We start from the raw sequence: 9,584 nt of genomic DNA, 5'->3' as shown, positions 1-9,584 counted from the left end.
TAAACAGAATGGATGTTAGGTTTACTACAATCGAATTTCGTCGAAAAAGAATTTAATTCTATACGTAAAGTAACTAAAAAAAGTTGAATAATAAATAAATTTTTCTCTTTTTTGAACAGCAGTTGTAGAAATACAAATGTTATTTGCTAGATTTTATAGGACCTAACACTTTTTATTTGAAAGTATACGCTTTAAAGCTTGAAAGAAAATGATTCATTACTTCTGTCAAATAGCACTTTTGTAAATTTTTTATAATTTATAACGACGACTTAATCCAGATAGTAGCAAAAATTTCTTTTCAACAATATTAATAATTTTTTAACGAAGGAAAAATTGTGCTAAGAGAAACAAATCAGAATAGATATTTGGTTGACTACAATCGAATTTAGACGAAAAATAAAGGAATTATTCACGTACACTAACCAAAAAAAATTGTAATATAACAATTTTTCCCTTTTTTTGGACTGCAGGTGAGGAAATATAAATGTTATTTGCTAGATTTTATTGGACGTAAAGCTTATTACTTTTTAGTTTACGCTTTAAAAGTTTTAAAAAAACGTTTTATAGCTTTTGTTATATCGCACTTCTTTAGATATCTAATAGTTTTTTACAATTATTTAATCTAGAAAGCAGCAAAATTTTGTCTTTAATTTATTAAAAAATTTTAAGCGACGGTAAAAATGTGCTATTAGAAACAAGACAGAATAGATGTCAGGTTGACTACAATCGAATTTTGTTGAAAAATAGAAAAATTCTACACGTGTTGTAACCAAAAAAAGTAGTAATAAAATGATTTTTTCTCTTTTCTTCGACTGCAGTAGTCCAAATATTAATTATGCTTGCCAAATTTTTTTGACTTGCCACTTTTTATTTGTAAGTATACGCTTTAAAGCTTAAAAAAAAACGTTTTATAGCATCTGTAAAATAGCACTTTTTTAGATTTTTCTTATTTTTAACTACGATTTAATCTAGAAAGTAGCGAAAAATTCATTTTAGATATATTAAAAATTTTTTAGCAGAGGTAAAAATGTGATATRARAAACTAAAAAGAAYAGATGTTTGGTTGACTACAATCGAATTTTGTTGAAAAATAATTAAATTCTAAACGTAGAGTAAAAAAAAAAATAGTAATAAATTGATTTTTAAACTTTTTTTCGATTGCAGTTGTTGAAAAGTATATGATATTTGCTAGATTTTATTGAACATAACACCTTTAATTGTTAGTATACGCTTTAAAACTTGAAAGAAAACGTTTTGTAGCTTTTTGTACAAAACACTTTTTTAGAAATTTTATATTTTTACCTACTATTTTATCCAGAAAGTAGCAAAAAGTACTTTCTAAATATATTAAAATTTTTATCGCCGTTTAAAATGTGCTACTAGAAATAAAACAGAAGTGATGTCAGGTTTACTACAATCGAGATACGTTGAAAAAGAATTGAATTTTTAACGTAAAGTAAGTAACAAAATTTGTAACTAAATGATTTTCTTCTTTTTTTTGTACTGCAGTAATTAAAATATAATTTTTTTTTGCTGGATTTTATTGGACCAAACACTTTTTATTTGTTAGTACACGCTTTAAAACTTGAAAGAATACGTTTTTTAGCATGTGTTATACAGCACTTTTTTATATATCTGATAGTTTTCAACGATTATTTATTGTAGAATGTAGCGAAAACTTTCTTAAATAGAATAAAAATTTTTTAGCGAATGTAAAAATTTGCTGTTAGAAACTAAACAGAATAGATGTTTAATTGACTACAATCAAATTTTGTTGACAAATAGTTTATTTCTACAATTAAAGTAACCAAAAAAAGTAGTAATATAATGATTTTTTCTCTTTTCTTCGACTGCAGTAGTCCAAATATTAATTATGTTTGCCAAATTTTTTCGGACTTAACACTTTTTATTTGCAAGTATACGCTTTAAAGCTTAAAAGAAAACGTTTTATAGCTACTGTTAAATAGAACTTTTTTAGAAATTTTATATTTTTAACTACGATATTATCCAGCAAGTAGCAAAAATATTTTTCAAAATATATGAATATTTGTAGTTACGTTTAAAATATGCTACTAGAAATAAAACAGAAGTGATGTCATGTCTACTACAGTCGAGTTTCGTTGAAAAAGAATTGAGCTCTTCACGTAATTAAACGAAAAAAAGTTGTAATGAAATGATTTTTTCCTTTTTTTGGACTGCAGTGGATTAAATATAAATGTTATTATCAAGATTACTAACTCTTTTTATTTGTGAGTATACGCTTTAGAATTTGAAAGAAAACGTTTTATAGCTTCTGTTATATAGCATTTCTTTAGATATAAGATAGTTTTCAAATATTATTTAATCTAGAAATTAGCGAAAATTTATCTGAAATATATTGAATAGTTTTAAGCGACGGCAAAAATGTGCTACTAGAAACAAAACAGAATAGATGTCCGCTCTAATACAATCGAGTTTCGTTGAAAAAAAATTGCATACTTTACGTAACGTATCCCAAAAAAGTTGTAATAAAATAGGTTTTTCCTTATTTTTGTACTGCAGTTATTAAAATGTAAATGTTATTTGCTGGATTTTATTTGACTAAACACTTTGTATTTGATAGTACACGCTTTAAAACTTGAAAGAATACGTTTTATACAATATGTTATACAGCACTTTTTTAGATATCTGATAGTTTTCAAAAATTATATATTGTAGAAAGTAGCGAAAACTTTCTTAAATAGATTAACAAATTTTATAGCGAATGTAAAAATATGCTATTAGAAACTAAACAGAATAGATGTTTAATTGACTACAATCGAATTTTTTTGAAAAAAAAGTTGAATTCTACACGTGAAGTAACCAAAAAAAGTTGTAGTAAAATGATTTTTTCCTTTTTTTGGACTGCAGTTGTCTAAATATAAATGTTATTTGCTAGATTTAATTGGTACTAACTCTTTTTATTATTTAGTATACGCTTTTAAATTTGAAAGAAAACGTTTTATAGCTTCTGTTAAATAGCACTTTTTTAGATTTTTTTAAATTTTTAACTACGATTTTATCCAGCAAGTATTAAAAGTTTCTTTCTAAATATATTAAAATTTTCAGCGTCATTTAAAATGTGCTACTAGAAATAAAACAGAAGTAATGTCAGGTTTACTACAATCGAGTTTCGTTGAAAAGGAATTGAATTCTTCATGTAAAGTAATTAAAAAAAGTTGTAATTAAATGATTTTTTCCTTTTTTTGGACTGCAGTTGTTTAAATATAAATGGTGTTTGCTAGATTTAATTGGTACTAACTCTTTTTATTTGTTAGTACACGCTTTAAAACTTGAAAGAATACGTTTTGTAGAATATGTTATACAGCACTTCTTTAGATATCTGATAGTTTTCAACAATTATTTAATGTAGAAAGCAGCGAAAATTTTCCTAAATAGATAAAAAAATATTCTAGCGAAGGTACAAATGTGCTATTAGCAACTAAACAGAGTAGATGTTTGGTTGACTACAATCGAATTTTGTTAAAAAATGATTGAATTTTACAAGTGAAGTAACCAAAAAAAGTTGTAATAAAATGATTTTTTCTCTTCTCTTCGACTGCAATAGTCCAAATATTTATTATGTTTGCCAAATTTTTTAGGACTTAACACTTTTTATTTGCAAGTATACGCTTTAAAGCTTAAAAGAAAACGTTGTACAGCTTCTGTTAAATAGCACTTTTTTTAGATTTTTTATAATTTTTAACTATGATTTATTTCAGAAAGTAGCAAAAAATTCGTTTTAAATATATTGAAAATTTTTTTGCAGAGGTTAAAATGTGATAAAAAAAACTAAATAGAATAGATGTTTGGTTGACTACAATCGCATTTTGTTGAAAAATAATTGAATTTTAAACGTTAAGTAACAAAAAAAATTGTACTAAATTGATTATTAAACTTTTCTACGTCTGCAGTTGTTGAAAAGTAAATGATATTTACTAGATTGTATTGGACATAACACTTTTATTTGTTAGTATACGCTTTAAAACTTAAATGAAAACGTTTTGTAGCTTTTTGTATCAAGCACTTTTTTAAAAATTTTATATTTTTAACTACGATTTTATCCAGAAAGTAGCAAAAATACCCTTCTAAATATATTAAAATTTTTAGCGACGTTTAAAATGTGCTACTAGAAATAAAACAGAAGTGATGTCAGGTTTACTACAATCGAGTTTCGTTAAAAAAGAATTGAATTCTTCACGTAAAGTAACCAAAAAAAGTTGTAATTAAATGATTTTTTCCTTTTTTTGGACTGCAGTGGTTTAAATATAAATGTAACTCGCTAGATTTAATTGGTACTATCTCTATTTATTTATAAGTATAAGGTTTAAAATTTGAAAGAAAACGTTTTATAGCTTTTGTTATATAGCATTTCTTCAGATATCAGATAGTTTTTAAATATTATTTAATCTAGAAAGCAGCGAAAATTTATCTGAAACATATCGAAAAATTTATAGAAACGGCAATAATGTGCTACTAGAAACAAAACAGAATGGATGTCCGCTTTCATACAATCGCGTTTCGTTGAAAAATAATTGCATTTTTTACGTAAGGTATCCCAAAAAAGTGGTAATAAAATAGTTTTCTCCCTTTTTTTGTACTGAAGTTATTAAAATATAAATGTTATCTGCTGGATTTTCTTGGACTAAACACTTTTTATTTGTTAGTACACGCTTTAAAACTTGGTAGAATACGTTTTATAGCATATGTTATAAAGCACTTCTTTAGATATCTGATAGTTTTCAACAATTATTTAATGTAGAAATCAGGAAAAATTTTCTTCACTTGATAAAAAAATTTTTTAGGGAAGGTAAAAATGTGCTATTAGAAACTAAACAGAATAGATGTTTAATTGATTACAACCGAGTATCGTTAAAAAAGAATTGAATTCTTCACGTAAAGTATCCCAAAAAAGTTGCAAAAAAATAGTTTTTTCCTTATTTTTGAACTGCAGTTATTAAAATTTAAATGTTATTTGCTTGTTTTTATTAAACTAAACACATTTTATTTGATAGTACACGCTTTAAAACTTGAAAGAATACGTTTTATAGCATATGTTATACAGCACTTCCTTAGATATCTAATAGTTTTCAACAATTATTTAATTTAGAAAGTAGCAAAAATTTTCTTAAATAGATTAGAAAATTTTTTAGCGAATGTAACAATGTGCCATTAGAAACTAAACAGAATAGATGTTCAATTGACTACAATCAAATTTTGTAAAAAATAGTGAAATTCTACAAGTGAAGTAACTAAAAAAAGTTTTAATAAAATGATTTTTTCTCTTTTCTTCGACTGCAGGAGTCCAAACATTAATTATGCTTGCCAAATTTTTTTAGACTTAACACTTTTTATTTGTAAGTATACGCTTTAAAACTTGAAAGAAAACGTTTTGTAGCTTTTCGTATAAATCACTTTTTTAGTAACTTTATATTTTTAACTACGATTTTATCCAGAAAGTAGCAAAAATTTCTTTCTAAATATATTAAAATTTTTTAGCAAATGTAAAAATGTGCTATTAGAAACTAAACCCTTTTATTGGACCAAACACTTTTTATTTGATAGTACACGCTTTAAAACTTTAAAGAATACGTTTTATAGCATATGTTATACAGCACTTTTTTAGAAATTTGATAGTTTTCAACAATTATTTAATGTAGAAAGTCGCGAATACTTTCTTAAATAGATAAAAAAATTTTTTAGCGAATGTAAAAATTTGCTATTAGAAACTAAACAGAATAGATGTTTAATTGACTACAATCAAATTTTGATGAAAAATAGTTTAATTCTACACTTAAAGTAACTGAAAAAAGTTGTAATAAAATGATTTTTGTTCTTTTCTTCGACTGCAGTAGTCTAAATATTAATTATGCTTGCCAAATTCTTTCGGACTTAACACATTTTATTTGTAAGTATACGCTTTAAAGCTTAAAACAAATCGTTTTATAGCTTCTTTTAAGTAGCACTTTTTCGAAAATTGCGCCCTTTAGACTATATAGCAGCACCTCTTGGCTAGCATGATTAATGCGCCGTCTGTTATCGCTGAGAAGAAGACATATCGATTGTTTCTATTGATCAAGGGATCACGCCACTTGACGTGTCAATAGGTCATTGGTCCCCTGTGTCGTCATCCTCTGTGTATTACTTTCCTATTGATTGTTTGACATTTCTTCCCAGCGTGGAACTCGCTAATTGGTGTATTGTCTTTTCTCCACTACCGCTCTGTTCCTCTAATCGAACCGAAATTTGGCGTGGTCCGACACAATCTTTTACGAAGTTAAACAGTGCGGACGTATATTTAAAAATCTCTGAAATTTGTGAATTCATCTCACAGTCTTCATCTCGCTTTAATTCTTTTCTCTCACCGTTCCATCTCATCTCTCATCTCGCTTTTCCTCATCTAGACTATCTCTTTATACTCTCTATCATTACCGACTTCTCAGGTAATCTTACAACCTTTATTTCTAATCTGAACCTCTCTTTATTCGTTCTGACCTCTCATTTTTGTTGTACTCTGCGTTTCATCAATTCTTACGTTTCTCATTATCACATTTTCCTTTTTTTTGTTCTAACGGCTTTTTGTGCTACGTACTTCTGGTACACGTGGCGTGATATCCGGTACACGTAGCGTAGCTCATCTATTACTGCTTGTAAAAATCTATTATACTTTCGCTATCTCTATTTTTCTGTACATAATATTTATTAAATATTGTTACACACAAATTCTACCAGTAAATTCCTCATTTATACAGTCCACTAGCCTATCTCGCCTATTTCCTTGTCTTCTCTTAGAGCATCTCATTTAAATCTACTAATCTTTCTATTCTCGAACATTTTTTTTGGTCCTTCGAGCCGGATCTTAGAATTAATTGTGAGTGTAACAATATTTAACATTTGTGTAATGTTTCGTGTACAACCCCTGTCGCATTGCTAAGCACCCAGGACGTTGTGCGGCGACAGGAAAATCAGTTCAAAGAATTCTAACGCCTCTAGTTAGCTAGGAGTAATCTAGTTGGCGCGGGCATGTAGCACTCAGGAATATTCGTTATCTCCCCACTCACGGAGAGTGAAGCGTACGTCACCTCATCTCGGGAGTAGTGTTGGCAGCACCACTACTGCATAATCGTCTCGACCAGCAACAGCGCATCATATCCTATCAAATCATTACTGCGAGACTAACACTGCAGGAGGCGCAAGCTGGCACGGTCGCGAGCCTGACAGCCAATGCAAAAGACGTTCTTACTATGGACCTCTCCACCGCGGTGGAGACTAGAGAACTACTCCAAACGACTTGGGCGAAATTTAATTGCGGAACATGACCGAATAGTGTCATCGTCTCGTAGAACGGCAATGGAGCAGCCGTAGTTTAAGAACAATCGCTATGACGCTACTATGCAAATATATTTAGCCGGAATTACGCTGCTAAATCAACGCATAGAGGAGCTCTCTCGGCAGGCATCGCAAGCAATGCCTCAGCCGCAATCTCGTCCGCGGTCGGTACTGCTGAATATCTCGTTGCCCAAGTTCTCCGGGGCCTTCTCAAAATAGAGGCCTTTCGAGGAATTATTTTCCTCCGTGGTTAAAGACAATCCGGACCTCTCACAGGTTGAGAAACTCCATTACTTAAGGACCAGCCTAGAGGGAGAGGCAGCTAAGGTGGTGGCCAACCTGAAACTGTCTGTAGATTTCTTCGCAGTCGCATGGAATCGGTTGTCAACCAGGTTCGACAACAAGCGTCTTTTGATACTCGCCCATCTCGATAGGTTAATGGCTCTTCCTCGCATTAAGGAAAGGTCATCTGGATCTCTCAACAAGATCATCAATCTCGTGACATCGTCACTAAGTGCACTGGAGACATTGGGATGCCCGGTCGACCAATGGGACCACATCCTAGTCCACCAGGTGGGGCTGGCATTAGATGACAGAACCCGCGAGGATTGGGAGACAAGTATATTAACGTCACGCGAGTTCCCACCATTAGCAAGGCTAATGAGCCATCTCACTAGCACAGCCGGAGCCTTAGAACACATCGAGACTCGTAAGGCTTATGGGGAAGGCAGAAGGACATCTCAACGTCATCCCCCATAAGGTCCTATGCCAGGGCCTTGAACGTGAAGGCTGTGGCTACCACGCCTGTGAAGACATCTCAGAAGCCCGGATCATCTCAATTGGCAGTAGATAAAAAGCCAATCGGAAAACATCCTTTGCCGTTTATCAACGACCTCTCCAATAACTGCAGCTATTGTAGTAATAAGCACTACATCGCCTTTTGCCCTCTCTTCAGGWAGTTAAMTCAACAGAAGAAGGAGAAGGTCATAGCAGAATCGCGCCTATGTTATAACTTCTTGGGCAGGCATAACGTAAGGCAATGTAGGAGTACTAGGCGATGCAACCAGTGTGGAGATTGGCACCTTACGCTCATACATCCCGAGAAAAGGATGACATCGTCCCGGACATCTCCTCCTACAACCAGAACATCTCCTCCAATCTCAAGGACATCTCCTCCGACATCGTCAAGGACATCTCCTCCTACAACCAGAACATCTCCTCCAATCTCAAGGACATCTCCAGCATCGTCTAGGACATCTCCTCTAACATCGTCTAGGACATCTCATTCTACATCAAGATCATCGCTGCCAATCTCAAGGACTTCAAGCTCTCTCTCAGAGACAACACAGACATCTCAGAGAGTCTCGTCCTCGCAGGGCTCACGGATATCGTATGATGAGTCACCGTGAGAGGATCGTCGTAAATCTTCCAAAAAGTCATCTCATCGCCGATCCTCTAGTCCAAAGTCATCATCATCCACTTCCGTTACATCGACTCCGAGACCTGTATCCCAACCAAAGGCTTCTGTTCATGGCTCCTCTCACAAGTCATCTTCCACTCATTCATCTCTACCTAAGTCCATACTTACCAAGAAGAGTTTTTCTCAGAACTCTTTAAAAAAGGCGTCCTCAGAATGAGGCGTAAGTAGGACATCTCATTACCCACACCGTCCTCTCAGATCCATCTTAAAATCGACCATCTCATCTTCCTCAAGGTCCTCTCAGACAACCAAACGAGTCAGATTCTCGTCACCTATCTCAGACATCGATCGTTCGTCTAATTCGTCGCTTTCAACGTGCTCTCGAGCTCCAGTACTCTTAGCTACTTGTAAAGCCTTTGCCATATCTTCAAATGGATCGCCTAAATTAGTACGTCTTCTCATTGATCCTGGATCAGAGTTGACTTTAGTCTCCTCTAAAATCATAGCTAAGCTAAAGCTTAGCCGTTCTCCAGGAAACATTTCTATCCAGGGTGTGTGTAGTACATCTCGAGGAGCGACCCAAGGTCAAGTTTCCTTGGTCCTCCAATCGACATACTCGTCATCTCGGGTTCATCTTAAGGCATTCATTTTGCCAAAAATCACATCTCAGTTGCCGTCGTCTGTAATATCAGAGCAAGATTAGCCTCATCTCAGATCCCTTAAATTAGCGGATCCTGACTTTTTCACTCCAGATCACATTGACATTCTCATTAGTGCTGATAATCTGAGAAGAGTTCTCAAGTCCTCTCGCCTTGTT

This window comes from Polistes canadensis, unplaced genomic scaffold (assembly GCF_001313835.1).
Source record: "Polistes canadensis isolate GaletaPanama2010 unplaced genomic scaffold, ASM131383v1 scaffold_433, whole genome shotgun sequence".
NCBI lineage: Eukaryota > Metazoa > Arthropoda > Insecta > Hymenoptera > Vespidae > Polistes > Polistes canadensis.
Note: the sequence above shows the minus strand (reverse complement) of the source record.